The sequence below is a fragment of the Leptodactylus fuscus genome, chromosome 2, assembly GCF_031893055.1.
Source record: "Leptodactylus fuscus isolate aLepFus1 chromosome 2, aLepFus1.hap2, whole genome shotgun sequence".
NCBI lineage: Eukaryota > Metazoa > Chordata > Amphibia > Anura > Leptodactylidae > Leptodactylus > Leptodactylus fuscus.
In genome coordinates this window covers 91872502-91898338 of record NC_134266.1, presented here as the reverse complement: position 1 = coordinate 91898338, position 25837 = coordinate 91872502, and the positions used below count along the sequence as shown (strand labels likewise).

The window sequence follows — 25837 nt, the reverse complement described above, 5'->3', positions numbered from 1 at the left end:
AGACATGGGGTAATGTGTAAAACAGAGAATACCATCAGACCTTTTCAGAGATTACGTGTTGTTTGTATTATATGACAACAGAAATGAAGACGGATCATTAATGATGATTTATAAAAACGAGTTGAAAAGCACATCCTTGTATAACATCTGTTATTCAGTTGCTTCAGTTGGAATGGATTTTATCACTGGAAGAACAGTACTTAGTAGCAGAATGAATTGTAGATTATCCAGCCGGTTATCCCTTTATGGGAGCAAATGCCATATCAACATGATGTTGGCAAAGTGATGATTTATGAAAGTTCAAGAAATATTTGGGACACACTACCTGCGTGCCTGGCCTGGCTGCTGAAAAAGCTGGACTCTCAAAAATAATCACATGACTGAGGTAGAAAATGTTATTTAACTTAAAATGCAAATAAAAATATATTTGAAAAGAAAAAGTAAGAAATATTTGAGTGCAGAAAAAATTCACCAAAAAGACTCATGTATGGGTGCACGTGTGGAACCAAGTAGTGTAGTGAAATTTACATAATTTGCAGAAATATTTGGTGCACACTATTAGTGTGCCTGCCATCTTAGAAAGTAATAAAAAAATTAAGTATACAAAAAGTCACCTAAAAAGACCTCTACTCCATTGTGTCGCAAACTGATACTCCAGTATATGCAACAGTTCCATTCAATGTGGGTTTAACCTTACAACTTTAAAATGAGGAAGCAATGGCAATGGCTTGTCAGGCAAAGTTGAGGGTGGGAAATGGCCCAGTTCCAAAGAATTGGTCCCACCTGGTGTTCAAACTGTGCCTTTTCTGGACCAATGACGTGCGGTCAGTACTATATCGCAACGGGACTTGCTGCCCTTCTCAACTGTAGAATCTGATGCTCGAAACATTGACCCAGTGTGGCATGACAACTATGTATTGTTCCTGCCCATAATTGCTGCTCCACTTAAAGACAGTGGCGCGCAGATTTCCCCACCTGGAGAGGAGGAGGAGAGGCCCACGTGGTGATATCTAGTGGATAAATATTCTGACCATGGTCATGTGATTTATGGTCCATGGTCATGTGATGAGCACTTAGGTGCCGCTCGTTATAGTCACAGCCCAGTAATCAGATATCTGCCTGGTAACGAGCTGTGCACCTGTGTGCTCATCACATGACCATGGACCATAAATCACATGAGCATGGACTGTATATCACATCATTAATGTTGAGTTAAGGCATCTACTACTTACTATACGTTCTTTGTATCTTTTACTATTTCTATGCTTTCTCCAGATATATACCAGGATTATTCCATTCCCCACCACCTCCAGCATCCTTTTAGAGCAAACCTGGGAACCCTCATATATGGGACCACACCACTGCTATGCCTGCTACACTGCTTGTCTTAATCTTGGTAAGAAGGAAGCATTAGCAATAGTCTCTGACATCCCATAAGGCTGGATAAAACTTTAGATGTTTTTACCAAAGTGGAGAAGGTAGAATTTATGAATTTAGGAAGTAAAAAGTTTCCATATCCGAGAAGTAAACATAACACAATATAGAGGAAGTTAATAGCACTGACATGAGTTAGTGAAGCCACATTTCAGAAAATGTAATAGATGCGATGTGCATTAATGTGTCAGCAAGATTTGAAAGCTGTGTGAGAGCAGCTCGTGTGCGGTGAGACTTTTATGAGAACACTGCACAACTGTGAAAGCCAGTAAGGTAACAGTATCGCTAGAAGAATGATTCACCAATATTATGGTTATAAGAGGTAACCAGAGTTAGACCTTCACATAAATCATAGAATCTAGGGGAGGCTAGATGACATTTAGGGTTTTATCAGAGTTGTGTGAACCCTATTTCAGAGAAACATGCTCTGATATAGCCTTGTATGAAATCCTTATATCAGGTATCAGTCATTATTCTAGGAAATATCTTTATGACTTCTGTGGTTTGCTTAAAAGTTTCATAGGCTCAGTGGAGATAAAGAAAAATGATAGATAGATAGATAGATAGATAGATAGATAGATAGATAGATAGATAGATAGATAGATACAAACGACAAGACAGTGAGTCCTAAGCTGAACCCGTCCCCTGCCCTGCCTACTTGCCTCACTGCCCTGAACATCTACATATTACAAAAAATGCAGCATATAAATTATACCTGCGGAAATGCTTGCGTTTTCACTACTGGTTTAATAAGGGAAGAAAACCTACAGAGAAAAACACAGCAAAAACAGAATGAAAAACATTGCAGAATAAAATGTGATGCATTTCCACTGTGTTATTTTCCAGAGCATTTTTTTAAGCTGCGTTCTGCAATGTGGGACCTTAGCCTAAAAGTGTTCTCCTCTATGCTGTAAGCCAATTTAAGGAGTGGTTAATAACAAAGGTAATCTTGCTCCCCAACCATTCAAACCTGAAACCAAATGAATTTTGAGAGATTTGCCCATCTCTAGGCAACTTGTTACACCGTACTATAAGGATTCATGTACAAGCCTCTATATGCCCAAAACAGTAATTGGACTCTCATTCTAGTGCTAGTGCTTTGGGCTGTTAGGGTATGTTCACACAGAGTTTTTTCCAGGCTGATTTTCATGCAGAATCCCCTGTAAAAATGGCTCCCATTGACTTCAATGGGAGCCAGTCGCTTTTTTTTCTGCTAGCTAGTAGGGGAAAAAAGAAGCGAGATGCCCTATCTCACCCAATGCTCTAGACATGCGCCTGTTTAAGCACATTTATTTGAGCCTAATCAGTAGTGGGATGCCGCAACAGAAATAGAGTAAATTTCACGATCGCGTTCCGATCCCGCCTAAAAATATCAGGATGGGAATTCCGATCCTGATCGCTCGACCCACTTACAGAACTGCTGCTGCTCCCTGGAGCTCCCAGCCATTGTTCTCAGTCCTCTCCTCTCTTTCACACGCCAGCAAAGCGCCGTGTGCGTCCCTGCCTCCCTAGGCTAGTGTTACTGATGCTGGGAGTAGGGGCGGGGCTTGTTTTGGCTTAGGAGAGTGTGGGTGGTACAGGGAGGGGAGACGTGAGTGATGCACTCACGTGTACCCGCCCACACTCTCCTAAACAACAACAAGCCCCACCTTCTCCTAGCATCAATAACACTAGCCTAGTGAGGTGGGAGCCTCGTACACAGCGGGAGGGGAGGTGGAAGCGGTTCTGTGCAGGTAAGTAGGGGGGACTACAATGTTGGCCAAAAGTATTGGCACCCCTGCAAGTCTGTCAGATAATACCAATTTTCTTCCAGAAAATGATTGCAAGCACAAACTCTTTGGTATTAATATCTTCATTTATTTTGCTTGCAATGAAAAAAACACAAAAGAGAATGAAAAAAAAAGTCAAATCATTGATCATTTTACACAAAACTCCAAAAATGGGCCGGACAAAAGTATTAGCACCCTCAGCCTAATACTTGGTAGCACAACCTTTAGACAAAATAACTGCGAACAACCGATTCCGGTAACCATCAATGAGTTTCTTACAATGCTCTGCTGGAATTTTAGACCATTCTTCTTTGGCAAACTGCTCCAGGTCCCTGAGATGTGAAGGGGGCCTTCTCCAAACTGCCATCAAGAGATCTCTCCACAGGTGTTCTATGGGATTCAGGTCTGGACTCATTGCTGGCCACTTTAGAAGTCTCCAGTGCTTTCTCTCAAACCATTTTCTAGTGCTTTTTGAAGTGTGTTTTGGGTTATTGTCCTGCTGGAAGACCCATGACCTCTGAGGGAGACCCAGCTTTCTCACACTGGGCCCTACATTATGCTGCAAAATTTGTTGGTAGTCTTCAGACTTCATGATGCCATGCACACGGTCAAGCAGTCCAGTGCCAGAGGCAGTAAAGCAACCCCAAAACATCAGGGAGCCTCCGCCATGTTTGACTGTAGGGACCGTGTTCTTTTCTTTGAAGGCCTCTTTTTTTTTTCCTGTAAACTCTATGTTGACGCCTTTTCCCAAAAAGCTCTACTTTTGTCTCATCTGACCAGAGAACATTCTTCCAAAACGTTTTTGACTTTCTCAGGTAAGTTTTGTCAAACTCCAGCCTGGCTTTTTTATGTCTCTGGGTAAGAAGTGGGGTCTTCCTGGGTATCCTACCATATAGTCCCTTTTCATTCAGACGCCGACGGATAGTACGGGTTGACACTGTTGTACCCTGGGACTGCAGGGCAGCTTGAACTTGTTTGGATGTTAGTCGAGGTTCTTTGTCCACCATCCGCACAATCTTGCGTTGAAATCTCTCGTCAATTTTTCTTTTCCGTCCACATCTAGGGAGGTTAGCCACAGTGCCATGGGCTTTAAACTTCTTGATGTCACTGCGCACAGTAGACACAGGAACATTCAGGTCTTTGGAGATGGACTTGTAGCCTTGAGATTGCTCATGCTTGCTCACAATTTTGCTTCTCAAGTCCTCAGACAGTTCTTCGGTTTTCTTTGTTTTCTCCATGCTCAATGTGGTACACACAAGGACACAGGACAGAGGTTGAGTCAACTTTAATCTATTTCAACTGGCTGCAAGTGTGATTATTTATTGCCAGCACCTGTTAGGTGCCTCAGGTAAGTAACAGGTGCTGTTAATTACACAAATTAGAGAAGCATCACATGATTTTTCAAACAGTGCCAATACTTTTGTCCACCCCCTTTTTTATGTTTGGTGTGGAATTATATCCAATTTGGCTTTTTGACAATTCTTTTCGTGGTTTTCCATTGAAGACAAATTAAATGAAGATAATAATACCAAAGAATTTGTGATTGAAATCATTTTCTGGAAGAAGATGAGTATTATCTGACAAAATTGCAGAGGTGCCAATACTTTTGGCCAACACTGTAAGTAGCCGGCGGATATTTTAATCACTACACAGCATGGAGTCCAAAATTTGAAGCCTTCAATTTTTGGACTCCATGCTGTGTAGTGAACAGGATCGTTTTTAAAATCTGGTTTTCGATCATTAAAAAATCCCATTGACTTGCATTAGGATCGGAATTGGGATCGGGATCAGGTTCAGATGGAAAATGATCGGAAATCGGATTTTAAAAATGATCCTGAAATCTGCAGGGTCTTCACAGCAGCGCCTATCGCGCTGCGCAGTGTGAGCGGGGAGGAACGCCCCTCCCTCTGCTCACAGTGCTCGTCCATAGACGAGTATTATCGGGAGGGGAAGGGGCGTTCCTCCCCGCTCACACTATACAGCACGATAGGCGCTGCTGTGGAGAAGGACATTCTTGACAGACTGTCAGGAACGCCCTTCTAACTGTAAAGAGCTACGGTACTGATAGCTCTTTACCCGGGGCTCAGATCTGGAAAGCCGATGGTGCGCTGAATTCAGCGCACTGTCGGCTTTCCAGCAGTATGTAGAACTGCCTGTGCCGCAAACCATGAAAGGTCCTCTTTAAGAAAGAGTAGCTGCACATGCATCCTGTCCACTGGTATAACTTCCAGCACTTAGAGACTGCCGACACAGCTAATCTGCAAATCACTTACTAATGATATATTCCATGGATAGTATAAAAAATCCCAACCCCTTGAAAAAACCCAAATGACAACCCCTTTAACTCAGGGAAATCCCAGATGCATTTTAAGAATATTATGCAACCATAAGAAAAAACTTTTTGTGACATCCCTATTATCAGTTCAGTCTTCATCCCTACCCATTACATCCTGTAATTCTGACCTTGTCTTCAGTTCACACTATTATCACGTGAATTGTTGCAATACATGTAATTATACCCTGGTATATACTTTGAGGTTACTCATGTTTGAAGTGATCCCTTCTAAGTGTTATCAGTTTATTGTTATGATAAAACATAATCCCAAGATATTTGAAAAACGTCAGGTCCTGCTTGAAATTAGGTTCATACCTGCATTCAGGTTTCCGTTTGGGGGGTACGTTTGGGGACCCCCCCCCCCCTTCCCGAATGGAAACCTAATCCACTTAAAAAGCGGTTACCCTCAGAAAACCATAGATCCCATAGGCTATGATGGGATCTGCCAGGTTTCCCACCCAAAAAGGGAGGAAAAATGCAGAGAGAGAAGGCCTACCTGCAGGACTCTTCTCACCACATTTTTAAAGTGGAATAGGGAATGGAATCCCTGAGCGAAGACTGAGCAATAGTGTGAACCTACCCTTACTGAAATGAAGGCTAGGTGATATAAGGCCAGGGCCCCACATTGCAAAAATGCTGAGATTTGGCCACAGTGGAAATGCCATAGTAAAAACCGCAGCATTTTATGGTACCTGCAAAGTAGATGGTATTCTGGCTAATCCAGTCACACATTGCTGAAAAATATCCGCAGCGTAAATGCTGTGTCTTCAAAAACCGTAGTGTTTTTGTAAATCACAGCATGACAATTATACCTACGGAAATGATGACGTTTAATAGTGACAGAATATTCACAGAGGAAAACTCTGCAGACTTTCTGTGAAAAGCGCTGCGGAAAAAAACCTGATTTGTTTGAGGCTTGCTACGTGGGGCCTTACCCTAAGAGTGGTATGTAATCACTTAGTTATAGCTAGCCCCATCCCTCCCCTCAATGTGCAGAATTCTGCACTCCATACTTAAAGTGTAACTAAACTTTTGGACTTTTGATTTTCTGGCAGTATTTGTGTCATTAATAAATTTTGTAGTATACTTTACAAATTTTGGATTCTTTCTGTAAATCCTACATTATTTTTCTCTCTTTCCCTTGTTTCTGTATTTAGAGCGGTTTCTGTCTCTACTGAATGTTATCATGTATGGTGTACGGAAGTATGGGGCTGTGTAACGTGGAGAAAATGAGAATGGGGAGGGTCACATGATAGTATCATATGAAAGAAGAGAATCTCCTCTAAGGTTGCAGTGCTATCTAAATTGTGTCCAGAGATATCACTAGTTGAAAACACAGTCGAGATTGGGATTTTTATATAATACTAGCAGGAGGACCCGGCTTCGCACGGGTATATTTAATTTTTTGTTTGTGTAGTGGCCCAATAAGAATTGTCCAATTTTGCACTGGTGTATTTTGTATATCGTTTGTGTGTGTCCATAAGCATCACGTGATCATGTGTATATCATTTCGAATATCAGTGAAAAACCTGCAATCGGTTTTTATGGAGACCTGGAGTAAAGCTGTGTGTATGTGACCTTGTGTAACAGTGTCATTCACAGCACCCTGCCCCTTTAAGGCTGAAATAAAGTAGTGAAGAAAAATGGCTGGGTTGCTTTGGAAACCTGGAGTAAAACTCTAATATGTGGTACTCTGTTAAGAGCCATGTATCTAATCCTCTGGCGTGTGGTACTGTGTGCTGACACACGTATCTATTCCGCTGGCATGTGGTACTATGTGGAGTGGTGCGTATCTAATCCTCTAGCGTGTGGTACTGTGTGCAGTGGCGCATATATAATCCTCTGCTGTGTGGTATTGTGTGCAGTGGCACATACCTAATCCTCCCTTGTGTGGTATTGTGTGCATTGGTACATATCTAATCCTCTTGCGAGTGGTATTGTGTGCAGTGGCGCATATCCAATCCTCCAGCGTGTGGTATTGTGTGCAGTGGCGCATATCTAATCCTCTGGCATGTGGATTTGTGTGAAGACACGTGTATCTAATCCTCTGGCGCTTCGTACTGTGTGCATACATGTTTATCTAATCCTCCGGCTTGTGGTACTGTGTGCAGACATGCGTATTTAATCCTCCAGCATGTGGTACTGTGTGCTGACTTATGTATCTAATCCTCCAGCGTGTGGTACTGTGTGCAGAGGCGCGTATCTAATCCTCCAGTATTGTGTAAAGACGTGCGTATCTCATCCTCCGGCATGTGGAACTATGCGCAGACGTGTGTATCTAATGCTGAGGCATGTGTAACTGTGAATAGATGCACGTATCTAATCCTCCGGCGTGTGGAACTGTGTGCAGATGTGCACATCTAATCCTCTGGCATGTGGTACTGTGTGCTGACTTGTGTATCTAATCCTCCAGCGTGTGGTATTGTGTGCATATGCGTGTATCCAATCCTCCAGCATGTGGTACTGTGTGCTGACATGCGTATCTAATCCTCTGGCATGTGATACTGTGTGCAGACACGTGTATCTAACCCTCCCCGTGTGGTATTGTGTGCAGTGGTGTGTATCTAACCCTCCATCGTGTGGTATTGTGTGCAGTGGCGCGTATCTAATCCTCCATTGTGTGGTATTGTGTAAAGACGGGTGCGTATCTAATCCTCCGGTGTGTGGAACTGTGTGCAGACGCACGTATCTAATCCTGCGGCATGTGAAAATGTGTATACACACACATATCTAATCCTCCGGCATGTGGAACTGTGTGAAGATGCATGTATCTAATCCTCCAGCATGTGGTATTGTGTGCATATGCGTGTATCCAATCCTCCGGCATGTGGTACTGTGTGCTGACATGCGTATCTAATCCTCTGGCATGTGATACTGTGTGCAGACACGTGTATCTAACCCTCCCCTTGTGGTATTGTGTGCAGTGGCGTGTATCTAATCCTCCACCGTGTGGTATTGTGTGCAGTGGCGCGTATCTAATCCTCCATTGTGTGATATTATGTAAAGACGTGCGTATCTAATCCTCCGGTGTGTGGAACTGTGTGCAGATGCACGTATCTAATCCTGTGGCATGTGAAAATTTGTATACACACACGTATCTAATCCTCTGGCATGTGGAACTGTGTGAAGACGCATGTATCTAATCCTCTGGCGCGTGGTACTGTGTGAAGACTCGCGTATATAATCCCATGGTATGTGGAATTGTGTGTAGATGTGTGTATTTAATCCTGTGGCGTGTGTAACTGTGTGCATTGGCACGTATCCAATCCTCCGGCGTGTGGTATTGTGTGCAGTGGTGCGTATCTAATCCTGCGGTGTGTGGAACTGTGGGCAGACTTGCATATAAAATCCTCTGGCATGTGGTATTGTGTTAAGACGTGTGTATCTAATCCTCCAGCATTTCGTACTGTGTGCAGATGTGCGTATATAATCCTTTGGCGTGTGATACTGTGTGCTGACCTGTGTATCCAATCCTCCGGCTTGTGGTATTGTGTGCATTGGCACGTAGCTAATCCTGTGGTGTGTGAAAATGTGGCCAGACTTGCGTATCTAATCCTCCGGCATTTGGTACTGTGTGCAGATGTGCGTATCTAATCCTCTGGCTTGTGATACTGTGTGCTGACCTGTGTATCTAATCCTCCAGCGTATGGTACTTTGTGCAGATGCGCGTATCTAATCCTTTGGCACGTGGAACTGTGTGCAGACGCATGTATCTAATCCTCTGGCGTTTGATACTGTGTGCTGACCTGTGTATCTAATGCTCCAGCGTGTGGTACTTTGTGCAGACGCACGTAGCTAATCCCGTGGCATGTGTAACTCTGTGTAGATGTGCATATCTAATCCTACGGCATGTGTAACTGTGTGCATTGGCGTGTATCCAATCCTCCAGCGTGTGGTATTGTGTGCAGTGGCGTGTATCTAATCCTGCGGCATGTGCAACTGTGTGCAGACGTGCATATCTAATCCTCTGGCGTGTGGTATTGTGTTAAGACGTGCGTATCTAATCCTCCGGCATGTGGTTCTGTGTGAAGACGTGCGTATCTAATCCTCTGGCGTATGATATTGTGTGCTGACCTGTGTATCCAATCCTCTGGAGTGTAGTACTTTGTGCAGACATGCGTATCTAATCCTCTGGCATGTGGAACTGTGTGCAGACTCGCGTATCTAATACTTTGGCATGTGGTACTTTGTGCAGATGCACGTATCTAATCCTCTGGTGTGTGATACTGTGTGCTGACCTGTATATCTAATCCTTCAGCGTGTGGTACTGTGTGCAGATGTGCGTATCTAATCCTTTGGGTTGTGGAACTATTTTCAGACATGCATATCTAATCCTCTGGCATGTGATACTGTGTGCTGACCTGTGTATCTAATCCTCTAATCAGTGTGTCAGCGTATCTAATCCTCTGGTGTGTGGAACTGTGTGCAGACTCGTGTATCTAATCCTCTGGCATATGCAACTGTGTGCAGACGCGCATATCTAATCCTTCGGCTTGTGGAACTGTGTGCAGATGCGCATATTTAGTCCTCTGGGGTGTGGAACTGTGTGCAGACACGCGTATCTAATCCTCTGACATCTGATACTGTGTGTTAATCTGTGTATCTAATCCTCCGATGTGTGTATCTCAGTTTGTATATCAGTGTTGGATCGTACGTGTGGAGTGACCGTGTGTATTGCTGTTGGAATATGAGTGAAAGACTTGCAGGTTTGTTTTGGCTAATGGGGGGTCAGGGTGTTGGGAAAGCTGTATCTCCGGAACAGTACGTCCGAGTAAGTTGGATTCTCTTCTTAATCCTTCCCGGACACCTGAAGTATCTGTGTGCTAAATTTGGTGAAGATCGGTCCAGTCGTTTGGTCACGCATAGAGAACAGACAGAGACAGAGAAGAATTAATTTTTATAATATAGAGAGATATATTATACAGCTGCATATAAAAATCCTAATCTAGGCTGTGTTTTCAAGTGATATCTCTGGAAATAATGTAGATAGCACGGCAACTTAATCTCCTCTTTCATATGATACAAAAAGCAAGTTAGTATGTTTCATAATATCCAAGATATAACTGAAGTGACCCTCCCTTACCTGCATTTTCTTTACATGTTACACAGCCCCTATTCCTGTACTTCATACAGAGTAATATTCAGTGAGAGGCAAAAACAGCTCTCAACACAGAAACAAGAAAAATACAGGATTTCACAGAAAGGATCCAGAATTTGTATATAAGTATATTACAACATTTATTAGTGACACAAATACTGGCAGAAAATCAAAGTTGTCTGAAAGTTTAGTTACCCTTGACACAATGTAACCAAAAATTAGCTCCAGTGGTTGGACTCCAGGTGGACATGTGGTTATATATGTTTTCAGGTTTAGATAACAAAATCCAGCTCCATAATGTAAAGTGAATCCTACTGGACTAGTTTGAGGTGACAGGTATGTGCTATAGCTGCTGTTGTTACTAAAATGGGGAAAATGATGGAACGGACTTCTTGTGGGCTATTCCTTGAAGAATACTAGTAGAAGATTAGAGATGAAGGCACAAAGGATGAAAAAAAGAGAACATGGAAGCTGAGAAGGGTTTGGAGGTCAAGGAGATAGAAGATCAGTGCATAGGACATGAAGACTGAGGGGAAAGTATCTCAGAGACTGGAACATGGAGGATGATGAGAGGATATAGAGGCTGAGTAGAACAATCCGAGAAAGGACCTAGGAAGTCGAGGGTATGGAGGCAGATGTGGAGGCAAGAGAGTAAGTGCTCATTCACACAACAGTATTCAGGATTAACGGTCAGCACATAGGACCCTAAGACTCTAATGGATCTTTTTACACAACCGTTGTTTTAACTTTCTGCACGACTGATCAAAGAAAAAATAGAATATGTAATTTTAAAGGCCAATATCACGAATTCCTCAAACTGGTTGCATTTCTACCACCAGTCTATTCTTAGCAGTCAGACCTCACTGATCAATAAGTTATTATTATTATTATTATTATTATTATTAATATTATTATTTATTTATTTATATAGCACCATTAATTCCATGGTGCTTTACATACAGTACACAAAATATACAAACAGATATAATACTAACAATGACCGATTGGCACAGTGGGGTAGATGGCCCTGCCCGCAAGAGCTTACAGTCTATGAGGGAAGATGGAGACAGAAGGTGAGGGTTGAAACTGTTCAGATGGTGGTGTGGTGACAGTAGTGTTATTGGAGGTTGTAGGCCTTCCTGAATAGGTGAGTCTTCAGGGCCTTCTTGAAGCCTGTGATTGTGGGGGTCAGTCTTATGTGTCTTGGTAAGGAGAATCTTTGGCGGATCTGAGGTGACATGTGGGCAGGTAGTGGGAGATTAGGTCAGAGATATATGGAGGGGACAGGTTGTGGATGGCTTGGTATGTTAACGTCAGTAGCTTGAACTCAAATCGCTGGGCAATGAGTAGACAGTGAAGGGTCTGAAAAGGGTTTTCTCAGGTTGATGTCTTTGCCAAGCTATACTACCTCTGTACACTTGAACACAGTGTAAATGCACTTTTTATAGTGAATTTTGGCCAAATTACAAGGGCTGATCTAGTAATGCTAGAAACAGAAAAAACTTCCCATACTTTTAGATGTATCCATCCTTACCCTCTCTTAGTTTGACACTTCTTGAGACCAGTGGTGTAAGATGGGCAGGTTTGAGAAAAAAAAAAAAACTTTGACATTAAAACTAGTCATTATGGGATATCTCTAGCCAGAAGTAAAGATAAAGCAAGACATCTTTGTGTTGAAATCCACTTAGTGGTTGGAAAAGTAAAATCAATCAGTGTTAGGGCAGGTTCATGCTAGGTTTGGGAATACACTTACAAGGAGAGTTAAAACAATCAAATATTAGTCACAGACATTTATAACTTTGCATAAGAAGGGACAATACTCCAAAAATTCTCTTTTGAGCTTCATATTCGCCTTTTCATGTGAGTGCAGACCTGACTACGTGATATTGGTGGTGGGATATTGGTGTATAAGTTGTCTATATCCATGGTGGCCAGGATCCATTTAGACCATTCATAGGGCAATCTGCTCATCTTATTGATGGTGTCTTTCAAAGAGCATCTGCCACTTCATCATATTATGGGTATAATAAACTAGGACTTGTGCTGGTGCTTGAGTTCGTCAATGAAACAATGGAGCGTCCATGAGGGTCCTAGAGATTCTTGTGCACTTTTGGGAATGTATACAGTACCGGTACCTGGGAGGGATAAGGGCCACATGCATTTCTTAATTTATTTTTTTATTATTTTTTTTACACTAACCCATTATGTATGGCTTTAGACAGGATACTTTCCAGTTTTCTGAACCGTTCTTGGATGGGGTCATTACATAAAGGACTCAACTGGTGATGAATAGCAAACATCTCAGTACAAGAATACTGTTTTTTGGGGGGAAGAGGGGTGAAGTTACTCTCCGACTTAAAGTTTGATACTCAAGACTGAAATATAGACTGTTGAATTGAAGTTGTATCTGATGCCCAAGATAGCTTCTCATCTACAATGCCTTAATCCGCAACCTTCTGAAAAACTTTTCCATACCGAATTTCAGATCATTCACGTGTGAGAGAGGGCAATAGGTTGTTGTTGAGAAGGGAGACTTGAGCAGGATCCTGTAACTCATCAGAAATGTTAATCACCAGATTCTGCCATGTCTAGCTTCGATCTGGCTCATGACTGACCCTAACTTCCCTTCTTACACTTACCTTTCATTGTCTCCAATCCTTGTTTTTTTTTGTTTTTTTTTCCAGCCTTCACATTAACATTCATGCACATTGTTATGTACTTTTATACATATCTATACCAAAGATTTTTTATATATATATATATATATATATATATATATATATATATATATATTGAATTGTACTCACAATTGTCTCTTCATCTCTCCCATCCTGAGGAAGGCCAGTCTCGCCTGAATCAATATGATATATTGATTATTGCTATGTAGATACACCAACTTCTGAATTGGATGTTATATATCGGAATCAAATACAGTATGTTACGTGCAAACTGGATGTAGAGTATTTTTTGGCTGTTTACTTTACATGGATCTCAGTATTACTCCAAATAAATAAAATAATTAGCAAGTTCAAAAGAGAATTTTTGGGAAGTTGTCCAATTCCTTCCTATGTGATATTATGTCTGCGGGGAGTCTAGCCAGTCTCCTTGGGAAATAGCAGCCACCATTACAAAGGAGTGTGCTGTCTGCATACTGAATAAAAGACATTCGCAACATGTAGCGCCCGTGTCCAACCAACATTATAATCACTTTTATTGTACTGACAAAGAGAATGACCTTAGAAATTATTTTAATGCTGAGTACGAACCAATACTAATACTACCAGCGGTTGTTAATTTTAATATAAGGATCCGTGGAGAAGTACTTTAATTTTCATGGAGATACAGTAGGTTACAATGTATTATCAAACGCATGAAGAACTTGGCAGTACAAGGTTATGAAGTTTTAATGATATTCTACAGTTCTCTAGCACCACCTAGTGGTATGACAAAGTCTTGCGAAGATAATATAGAGACTGCCATTTGGACTTCTGCTCTTTTAGTTTATACAGTGTCAGACTGGGGCTCCTAGGGCCAAAAGAGAGGTAAATCTTGTGAACTCCAGTGCTCACGATTACAACTTCAGTATTCTAATGAAATAATCTTCTTAGTCTTGGCTTAGTCTCCCACATCTTCAAGTTAGTTTAAAAAATGCGATACTGTCAGCCTAAAATGAAGAGGAGCAAATTTTTTAAAACATGATAGTTGTGGGTTCGGTGATTCAACATGAAAGAAAAAAAAGTAAAATTGCCTTAAAAAGTTGTGTTTGACACTCTTTGGCCTCAGTGAACTTTTTTTTTTTTTTTTTTTAGAAATTTCACTGCAGATTTGTACAAAGCACAAATTTATTATAGCCATAGTGAGTAGGGGTCCGAGGTCACAGCTAAAACCCACCATCAGAGGTTAACTCTTTAGATCCTCCAGTCAATCATCACTGTGGCATCTAAGGATACCACGTTTGGGGATGACAATGTGTTTTAATTGGAGCCCAGGGTTTGATCAGTGACCCTGGGAGAGGCTGTGTCCCCTATTGATACAATCCTGTGAACAACCCATGCGATAAAATGAAAGCATTATTTACCGTATCTACTCGAGTATATACCAGTATTTTCCAGCCCAGTTTTTGTGCTTAAAAGGCCCCCCTCGGCTTATACTCGAGTCAGCAAAAAAAAATATATATTTTTTTATTTATTTTTTTAAGGAGGGGGGGTCTATGACCAGCCACAATATTAATGTATAGAATCTCCCATAAAATAGTGTAAAAAAAAAAAAAGATTAAAAAAAAATAAATAAATAAATAAAAGTTCTAAATCCCTCCTTTCCCTAGAATACATACAAAAGTAGAAAATGACTGTGAAACACAAACACATTAGGTATCCCTGTGTCTGAAAGCGCCCGGTCTACTGAATATAGGGTATCTGCAGTCCTCCTGTTCCATCGGGAAGGGGTTAATAGGAGCACTGTAGATACCCTATAATCAGCCAGGCTGAATTCCACGTGGGGGAAAAACCCAGTCCTCAAGCTCAGGGAAGGGGCAGACAGACAACCAAAACACCCCCTCCCCTTCCCCAGCACCCAGCAACTACTGCACCCAAAAACTCCGACCATTTTAATTTTTGAAATTTTCCAGTAGCTGCTGCATTGCTGCGGCATGAAAGGGAATGTATAAGGAATGCCAAAGCTATGTATGGGTAAACCCAAGGCTTTAACCCAATGAGGGAACAGACACCAAAACTGATTCCCACAGAATGCTCCCCAATTCTAGGAATTAGTTGGAAAGTAGTTAGGAATTTGGTGTACGCAATGTAATCCGTATATTTTATAAGTTCACTTTCACCATCCTCTGTGCATTTACCTCTGTAAAAATAATACTAATGCTCACTACGCCCCTGGAATAAATCTTTAAGGGGTGCAGTTTTCAAAATAGGGGTCACTTCTGAGGGGAGATTTACTTTACTGACACCTTAGTGGCTCTGTAAATATAAACAGGTGCTCAAAAACCAAACAATCTAAATCTGCGCTCTAAAAGTTAAATGGCGCTCTTTTCCTCCTGTGCACAGCTGTTTATGCCCACATATATGGCTTTGTTGTACCCAGGGTAGTCCTGTAACAATGCCATATGTTGGTATAAAATACTATTTGGTACACAGAGGAGGGTGCAAAAGAACAGGTTTTTGGTTTCCATATTTGAGTACAGATTTAGATGGCTTGGTTATTGGACGCTATGCCACTTTTGCAGAGCCCCTGAAATGCTAGTAAAAGTGGAATCCGCTGACGCTAGGTTCACACCTGCGTTCTACTCTCCGCTCTGTGCTTTCCGTCTTCTGCATGTCAGAAGACAGAAAGCACAGACCGGATCCGGCCGTGAGCGGTGGTGAGCGTTTTATGCTCTCCGACGCGAAACCGGATTTTTTAATCCGGACACAGAGTACTGCATGTCCGACTCTGTGTCCGGATTTTAAAAAACCCGGTTTTGCGGCGGAGAGCGCAAAACGCTCACCGCCGCTCACGGCCGGACAGCTTTCTCACCCATTCAAATGAATGGGTGAGAAAGTCTCCTGCAGGTTTCCGTATCCTGCTCTGTTTTATGCAGGAAACGGAAACCTGCAGTACGGACACCTGGGCGCAGATGTGAACGAGCCCTGACAAGTAACCTCCATTTTGGGAACTACACACCTCAAGGAATTTATCCTGGGGTGAAGAGAACATTTTTACCTCCAAATGTTGCTCATTTATTGTCAGAAACAAGTTTTCCTCTATTATACCTATACAGACAATACCACTATTTCTATAGGCATAATTTACACAATACGATTTTCTTTAAAAAAATAAATAAAAACTCAACTGTTTATGAAATCGCAGTTTTTTCACTCTGGATTTTTGTCTGCAAGGTACTGTAAAACCAGGGGTGAACCTACCCCTTTCGCCGCCCGAGGCGAACTACAGAAAGCCGCCCCCCCCCCCTGAGGAGGGGGCGTGGCGAAGTGAAGGGGGTGGGGCTTAGCACCATTCGCAGGCAGAGAGCGGGCACGGAGAGGACCTGCTCTCTGCCTGAGTGTGAGGGGAGGCTGCTGGAGCAGAGCTGCTCCAGTGGCCTCCCCAAACCACCGCACGGTGCTAAGCCAGTCCAGGACAACTTGTCCTGGACTGGCTTAAGTAACTAAAAATGCCGCCCTCCTTGGGGCCCTGGCATAGCGCCGCCTGAAGTGGTCGCTTCAGGTCGCCTCATGGGAGGTGCGGCACTGTGTAAAACGCAGCATGTTTTAATGCTGGGACCCTGCCCTCATAGTTTTACGGGTGTGTGTCTCTGTTGACACAAAGTGGGAGAAACATTGGGCACTGAAATGGCATTTAAAATAAATAAAAAACTCACATTGAACATTCATTTTTGGGAAGCACTCTGGGGCTTGAAATGAGAACCCACTGAGAAATTCCTTGAGAGCGCACAGCTGACTCTTCACAGTGCCACAAGTTTGGCATTATACTGTACATTGGACACAAATAGCTTATGCCTGTAAATATGAATCTTGCCCCATCCGCTGCACATTTCTTTTGAAAAACATCTCTAATGTAGGGTTGAGCCGATCTTGAGATTTCAGGATAATTTTTAAAATCCGATTTCCGATCATTTTCCATTCAAACCTGATCCCGATCCCAATTCCGATCCTAATGTACAGTAAGTCAATGGGATTTTCTTTATTGATCGAAGATCGGATTTTAAAAATGATCCTATTCACTACACAGCATGGAGTCCAAAAATTGAACGCTTTAATTTTTGGACTCCACGCTGTGTAGTGATTTAAAAAAAAATTCCACTGGCTACCTAGTCCCCCCTGGTGTCTGCTTACTTTCACAGATCACTGTCACTGCCGCTCCCCGTTCTTCTCGCACCTCTTCTCTCTCATTCACATGCCTTCAGAGCGCCGTGCATGCCTCCGCCTCCCTAAGCTAGTGTTAGAGATGCTGGCAGTAGGCGGGGTTTACTGAAGGCATGTGAATGAGAAAGGAGAGGAGCGAAAAGAACGGGGAGCGGCAAGGAGTGGATCTGTGCAGGTAACTTGAGCGATCGGGATCAGAATTCCGTTCCCAATCTTTTTTAGGCGGGATCGGATCGCGATCGTGAAGTTTACTCAATCGCTGATCGGGATCCGATCTTTTCCGATCCCTATCACTCAACCCTAATCTAATGTCAAAATGATCACTATACCCTTTGATATTTTTTTTTGACGGGTGCAGTTTCCAAAAGCAGATTACTCTCCACTGCACTGGCACCTAAGGGGCTCCGTAAATTTGCCATGAAAATGATTCTGCCAAAAGCTTAACGGGGCTCCTCGGCTTCTGTGCCCTGCCATGTGCCCAAACAATAGTTTTCTTCCACATATGGGAAATGTACTCAGGAAAAATTTCATAATAAATCGTGATGAGTATTTTTAATCTCTTGTTTAAAATGACGAATTTGGGTGCTGAAAATTCATCAAAGTGGCTGAAAATATTTCCAGTAAAATCTGCCCTTCAAAAGCCAGCTGTGTATCCAAACAGCACTTTACAGCCACATGTGGGCAGAGGAGAACCGAAGGAATTTTATTTCTCGGGGCAGGTCTTATTTTTCAGGCACTGTGGATTATCAGAATCTTTTCCAGACAAATCTTGTAAAATGGTTAGATTTCAGTGTCAGTCTTATAGTTACTGCCACTACTTCTCACTAAACATTGTGTGGCAGTGGCACCGTGCCCTCTTTAACTTCTCTCCTTTACGCTAAGGGGGAGGCGCTGTAGTGGAGTGGCTGCGTCTGTGGGAGCGAGCAGGGGTGACAACTGATGTCTGCTCATCTAGGTAGTCAAGCCAACAGCATAGAAGAGGCCGGAAAGCGGGATCAGAAGGCAGAACTCTGGAGTGGGACTCGGGAGTGGGTGAATGGATTTTGCTCTGCCTTGTCCAGGACGGTTGAGTTCTACATTACGTCTATTCTCCGTCTCCATAACCTAGCACTGGAGGTGCTGACTGTAACTAGGACTTATTTTGAGTAGAGCTTATATTTCAAGACTACTCCGAAATCAAGCTAGGGCTTATTTTTGGAGAAACAGGGTATAAACAATGAAACAAAAGTCTTAAACAGTTACTAGGCTGTAGCACTTATTTACGCATCAGTATGTTACAACATATTTGCCAGCCTAAACTTGGAGTGGAGATGACATGGAGAAAATATATTCTAAAGATTTTCACCTTTTTTGTGACTGCTTTCAGTTCTGGCTTACAAACACCGATAGAGGAATCAGGCCTTCTAGATAACCATATATAGCTGGTATAGTGGTTTTTATATGTCTGAGTCCAGGTTCACATCCCACTTTTGTGGTATTTTACTAATACCCCATTGTACTAATTCTCTCTGTACATTTTTTTTGTAGTACAAAAAGCGCAGGTGAACATAAGTAACCTTGTAATACATCTTGTCGGAAGAAAATGATTCTCTCTCCTGTTCTCAGTTCCTTTCCTGCCTACTAGACATCCATCTACACTAAAGACAAACCGTAGAACCTGATAGCTGAAAAACATTCTAGTGACAACCTTGTGAAGCTGACCAAGAGAATGCCAAGAGTGTAAGAAGTTGACATCAAAGCAGAAGGGGGACACTTAGAAGAATCCAAAATATTAGTGCTTTTTTAACCATTTAATTCCATAAGTGTTACTTCACAGTTTTATATTAATAACATAAACCTCCAATGAGGAAAATAAAACAAAAAGTATGGAATGAAAATGTATCTCCAGACTTTGGACTCGTAGTGCATGTTACAAAATTTATTATATTCAGCTGAACTATTCATACAAAAATAATAAGTAAATAAGTCAGTTGCTCTTTAAGAACTATTTGCATTTAGTTACACTCTGGCTCCACCTAGTGGGACAAGAGGTGAATTTTATAGCAGATTTTTTTTTGTGCACAATTACAGTACTTTAGACGTCTAAATGTGTATTTCCTATAGTGGTATAGAAGTCACTAAATATTGGGATTTACAGTTCATTTGGTTGGAACCATAAACTGTACAAAGATTGTTTATACATTTGGAAAGCTTTACCTTAATATTGTGGATGGTATAATCCCGCAAGCTACTGTGTGGCTGTGCTCATTTATTTTACACTAGGTTCCATACTAGCGTTTGGGTTTCTGTACTTCGGGTCTGCATGGAGACCCGAAAAACTGAAACTCTGTCTGCTTAACAGTGGAGACGTGGATCTGCATTGTTGTTTTTTTAATTTTATATTGAAGAGTCTTATCTTGCAGGACTACGTTCCATCAATTTTACAGAGGACCTTTCATGTCATCAATGTGCGGTAACAACAATAATTAGCTTTTTACTTTTGAGTCAACCACTAAAAAGCAGAGAGTTTCTCTGGAAGGATTCAATAAAACATACATAAGACTGGATTGACAATAGCATTGAAATCTCTGTAGGAGACTTCACCGCAGAATCTACTTAAAGAGGACTAGTCATGTCCCTCATCAATGTGCGGTATTATATACAGCTAGAAACCCAGCAGTGTGCTGAATTCAATGTTCTGTCGTCTTTCCTGTCATGTGCCATGGTGCTGGTGATATCGGTGCCATTGATTGCAGCACAAATACCACCCCACTGTCATCGCCGTCTGCGGTTTTTTTTGTTTTTTTTTCTATCAATTCTTTATTTATAACAAAGAGAGCCAGAAAACAACTGCAAGGGATGAGGGTGTGTACCACATCCCAAATCAGATACTTAGGTGAGGAAGGATCATGGAGGGAGGGGGGGGGGAGAGGGGGAAGCGTGTATACAGTAGTAGAATAGTCCAGAGGACAAATTATCGGGTTTTTCTGTCCGCTTGAGAAGTCGGACATCTTCACTTGCGGACAGGGAAGGACGGGCACGGAGTGCAAAAGAACGCACCCGATGCCCATTGAAATAAATGACAGGTGTCACGGACACAGCTAGTGTCTGCTCCTAATGTCCGTGCCAGATTTTGAGCAGACACTAGGAGCGGACACTACCTGTCAGAACCGACGGTAGTGTGAACGCCCCCCAAAGTGAGCCACCAGACCCCTTCTGGAAGGTCTCACGTAGTGACCGGGTAAACCAAGCACAATCTGAGCAGGAGCGAGTTTAAAGGGAGTACCATTAATCACGTAAAACAGATTCGACTTCGGACCAGAAGGGGACCAATTTAGGGCAGGAACACCATATGTGTGTGTGAGAGAGCCCACCCCGCCGAGGCAGCGCCAACAGGCATTGGAAGATGTCAGTTGATGTGCGTACAAAAACTTAGGTGTCTTATACTACTTAGACAGTAGTTTAAAGTGATTTTCCAGGATTCTTATACAAGAGGAGAATCCGTGTGACAAGGCCAACACTGATTTCCACTCCTCATCAGTCAAAGTGAGATCCAATTCTTATTCCCAGAAGAGAATAAAACCTGGGCAAGTAGGCTGTCTCTCCACAACATACAAGCGGTGCAAATTTGAAATATTTCTGAACTTAGGCAGAGGTGCCGCTATTAGCTTCTCGAAATCAGTACAGGACGTGCGAGAGGTGTGTTGAGCTACAAACATAGAGTATACTTTATTGAAGTGTGCTCGATGGAGGTCAGTGAGGTCACGTCTGTTCAGTAGGGAACAGAACAGTTCAGCAGGGAACAGAACTGTTCAGCACTCAGAGGCAGGGTGTGATTGAGTAGGTCTCTGAGTGGTACTTCATCCAATCTCACCCGGACCCGTCATCTCGGGGATAGAATAAGGAATCAGAGAAGGCATCATCATTGAGGGGGAAGGGGGCTAAACGCAGAACAAAGCGATACCACATTCTAGCTGGTGCTATTAGAAGAGGACTGTCAAACTTGTTGCACGCCTGGTGGGAACAGGGCAGCCAGAGCTCTTTCATAAAGTTAGGGCCATACATGAGCCGAAGGAAGCATGGCACTGAGGGGTTCCTAGAGAGGCGAACCAACTCTAGCCACCGATTCAACTGTATTGCTAGATAATATGTGTGAGCGTCATGGAGTCCCATGCCTTCCCACCATTTGCTGCGAGTCAGTATACAGTGGGCCAATCTAGGACGTTTTTGTTTCCACACATACTGCGAAAACAGTCTGTGTGTCTCTGTGAAAAAGGATACTGGTAACCAAATAGGGATAATTTGCATCAAATACAAGAGTTTAGGAAAGATGTAAGTAGAGAAAATTGACACGTCCCATCCATGACGGGAAACTGGATATCATAATCCATCAGGAGTTGCCTAATCTCCTCTAGTAACGGGGTCCTTACCTTCCTTTGGAATGATGGCAATGTGTGCCTCAAGTGTCTGTCTCAGCCAACTACCACCATTTAATAAGGAATTAAAGGCCGCAGTCAGGTGTGGTAGCAGCGTCTTTTGAAAATGCTTAAAGTATGACAACAACAGTCCGTCTGGGCCAGGGCTTTTCCCTGGCAGAATACTCAGAATGATTTCTGTAACCTCACCCATTGTGACCGGATCTAAGGGAGCCTTCACACGGAGTTTATGCTCCGCTCATTCAGACACGTAAACACGTGTCAAAGTGACCACTGTAAAACACAATCCCATAGACTTCAATGTGTGTCGGTTTTACGCGTGCTACACATTGAAATAAATGGGTTTAAAAGCCCTCCATTGATTTAAATTAGTAACGCACGTAAAACTGGCACACATTGAAGTCTATGGTATTGTGTTTTACAGCAGTCACTTTGACACGTGTTTGCGCGTCTGAATGAGCGGAGCGTAAACTCCGTGTGAAGGCTCCCTATCAATCAAGGGAGTTCAGAAACATTTAGATCACATTAGACTTCTCTAACATATCAGTGTTGGGAGGGGGGGGGGGGGGGCAGACAAGTTATAAAGAGAGAAATAGAACTCATGGAAGGCCTCCGCAATTTACGGCGTAGAGGACTGTTCAGCACCCGAGCTAGATTTGATTTTATGAATATTCGACTTGTCCTTTCTAATGAGCGTAGACAGTCTGCCTCCCTTGTTGCCATGGGCATCGATTTTGTGCCTGTACAATAAATGGTTTCTGGCAGCTTTAGCATTCAGTAGGGATTTCAATTGTTCTCGGAGAGCAGTTAACACGTGCAGAGAATCACTTGCTTTTGACAATTTATGCGTTCGCTCTAACTTATCGCCGTCTGCTTTCTAACAGTATATAATACCACACATTTATGAAGACATGAAAGGTCCTCTTTAAGAACATTCTGTAGTGGATCCAATACTAGTGTGAAGCCAACCCCTGGATGGTCCAGATGGATGGCTGGTCAATGGCTACCATGTCCCAAACCAGGCTGCAATGTCAGCAAGGTGGTGGCAGAGTCATGATTTAGGCTGGAATCATTGAGAGCACTGGTATTCCCCTTTAGGGTCCCTGAAGGTGTAAAAATGACATCTGCAAAAGTATATATAATTTCTGACATAGCAAAATCGTCTTCATGCATAACAATGCATCTTCATCTTCTCATGCAGCAAAGAATTAGAGTCATTGGCTGTGATGGGCATAAAATGAGAGAAATTCTTGGGTGTGGTCGCCATACTTCCCTGTACTGTTTGTTTTATCGCCTCATGCAATTTAGGCTCTGGAGTGTCAGGCAGGGAGTGTGAAACAGGAGCAGGAGAGGGGTGTCATTCTGAACTCAATCACACAGTCCTCCTTGCTCCTGCTTGACACAGACTGTACTATCAGGTGGGCAAAGCACATAGCAGCTTTGTGAACGTAACAATATGGAGAGGGTAAAGAAAGGTGAACAGTGGGCATGTGTGGCACTTGGTCCACTGGCTATGACACTAGGTGAATTTTGTGTATGATTGCAAAGCTGTTGTCTTGTCTGAGCAGCCATTAACATTTAGAGATAAAGCTCACAACAGCCATATGGACCCTATTGACACAAAAGTCTGGAGAAACTGGAAATCTACTGCCTACTTTCAATGACTATTGCAGAAGCATCATGGAGCACATTATGTAGGAATACTGATCAGCATAAAGCACTTAGGTTGATTTACGTCTTTATATATAATCTACCCTATTAGCTGCAGCAGCTGCTTCTCTCTCGCCTGGCTCCTTCCTCACCTTTCCATAGGCTTCTATGCACAGTTATAATTTGATAGTTCAGTTGCTGACAGCCCATCTTGAGAAAACAAGGCAGATTTAGCAAGATTTACAAAGTGAATGTCAGTTTAGGAGTGAAGGGATGACAAGTAGAACTCAAGTAAAAAAAAAAAAAAAAAAAAGCATTTTTTTCTGATAATATATTATAAAGTTAAATGGTTAACTTTAGATCAGCAAAACAGCAGGAAAGTGCATTTAGAAAGAGTACATTACATCACGTCAGAGTATATGTTCTTGCCCAGATGCTAGTATATACTTTATGGAGAAAGTGTTGCTGTACTCTGGTCCCTTGCTCAAATGTAACCAAAGGCAGCATCTGTAAGAAGCAGGTTTTCTCCATATACTTCCAGGTTCGGCTCACACTCCAAAAACAAACATACATATTGATAGGTACAATGACTACCTATGAAATTGTGTAAGTGTGTATGGCGGTCAGGGAATTCAGACCCGGAGAAAGAGATTGAGGTGATGTCAGCCTGTAATTGTTGCTGCAGTATATGTCGGTTCTACATAACTGGATATGACTGGTCAACATATGTTTAAACTAAAAAGAAAATTTGGTTATAATAAACTATACTCCAAATAAGAAAAAAAAAAAAAACAGTATACATCGAGGTTTTCCAAATATTAAAATTGTTTAGTAAAACAATTTGATCATACAAAATTATAATTTTACAACAATTTTAAAATCGATATTGCTTTCAAGAGAACAGGGAAAAAATCTGGAGCTCACACAAAGCAGAGCATGAAAATAATTTGCTTTGCAGAAAACAGACATGGATTTACAAAAATATAACATAGCCTACCCACATTACCCCTTCATTTATTCCCCAATACAATTTGCCATAACAGTCCCATCAAAATTTAATGGTGCATGTGGACAGCAAATACCTTCATTTTTGCAAACCACAGGATAATTCATTCCCATTAAATAAATGTGTCTGTAACAAAGGGCTTCACTCAAGACCTCATTATTATGCAGAAAGTTCACAGGATAAAACTTGTGGGAAGAGATCTCACGGAAATTAACAATCCATATACAATGTGCAGACAATGTGCATTAGATGTCTCCATTTAAATGTTCAGAAAAAGGGACTACACGGGCACCTGTAAAGGAGTCAAAACAGATTTGGCCCTTCTCACTTTAAAAGAAAAAAAAAACAAAAAAAAAAAACAAAAAAAAAAAAACAGCCTACTCTGCAAAGGATGCATTGGACATGGCTACTTCCATGCCTTTATAATTAAAGGGGTACTCCAGTAAGTTCTTAATCATCCACTGCATAGGGAGAACTGTTAGATCAGCGAGTCCAAAACCTGGAATCACATATTAACTATTCCATAGTTTTTTTGCATGAAGAAAGCATCTCAACTCTCCCATCTCTCTGATCTATCTTCAGGTGGATTTCGAGCCATTGAAAGTGAACAGAAGACGAAACAAAACTGGAGAGGGGGAAAAAAAAAAAAACACAATAGCGTCAACAATTCAATGGACGTAACAAGGTAGAGTCCTAGAGAGGTTTTTATTTTTGCTGTTGTTGAATGGGAAAAGTTGGGAGGTGTTTTTTAAAGGCAAATTCTGCCTGCAAAAAGGTCTGTGTGAACATAGCCTTAAGACTGCCGAAGAGAATTTGGCTACAGTGCTCAACTATCCTCACCAGATCTTTCAAAGAAAATGGAGCGACTGTGCAATTGCTGCTCCATTCAAGGGCGGGTAGTCAGGACCCCTTTGCTCTAAGCTGTTGGACTTCCACTGATTTAGCAGCTATTGCCCCTATCCGCTGGTTAACCTGTTATATCCAGTATACCCCTTTAATGTATGGATGGATGTACCAGCACAGATCAAACAAATATAACCATTTTGAGGCTAAAAGGGGCTAAGCGTGAGGAATGACATACAGACAAGGCCAGAAGGTCAATAAGATTAAAAGTTATAACATGTGAAACTGCGTGTTACAGAACGATATAAATATGGAAAAAGGAAAAAAAAAAAAAATCTCCCCTTTAGGTCTATATATGGCATTTAAGGCAATGTGATGAAAAGCAGGCACTGAACATAAAGCTAGATGAAGC

At 42.1% G+C, this 25837-nt stretch overlaps 1 protein-coding gene across 1 annotated transcript in view; it reads right to left on the bottom strand.

Moving 5' to 3' along the window:
* The window catches only part of DYRK3 (dual specificity tyrosine phosphorylation regulated kinase 3), a 313386-nt gene that overhangs the window by 109414 nt on the left and 178135 nt on the right, over positions 1–25837 (bottom strand). The window lies entirely within an intron of this gene.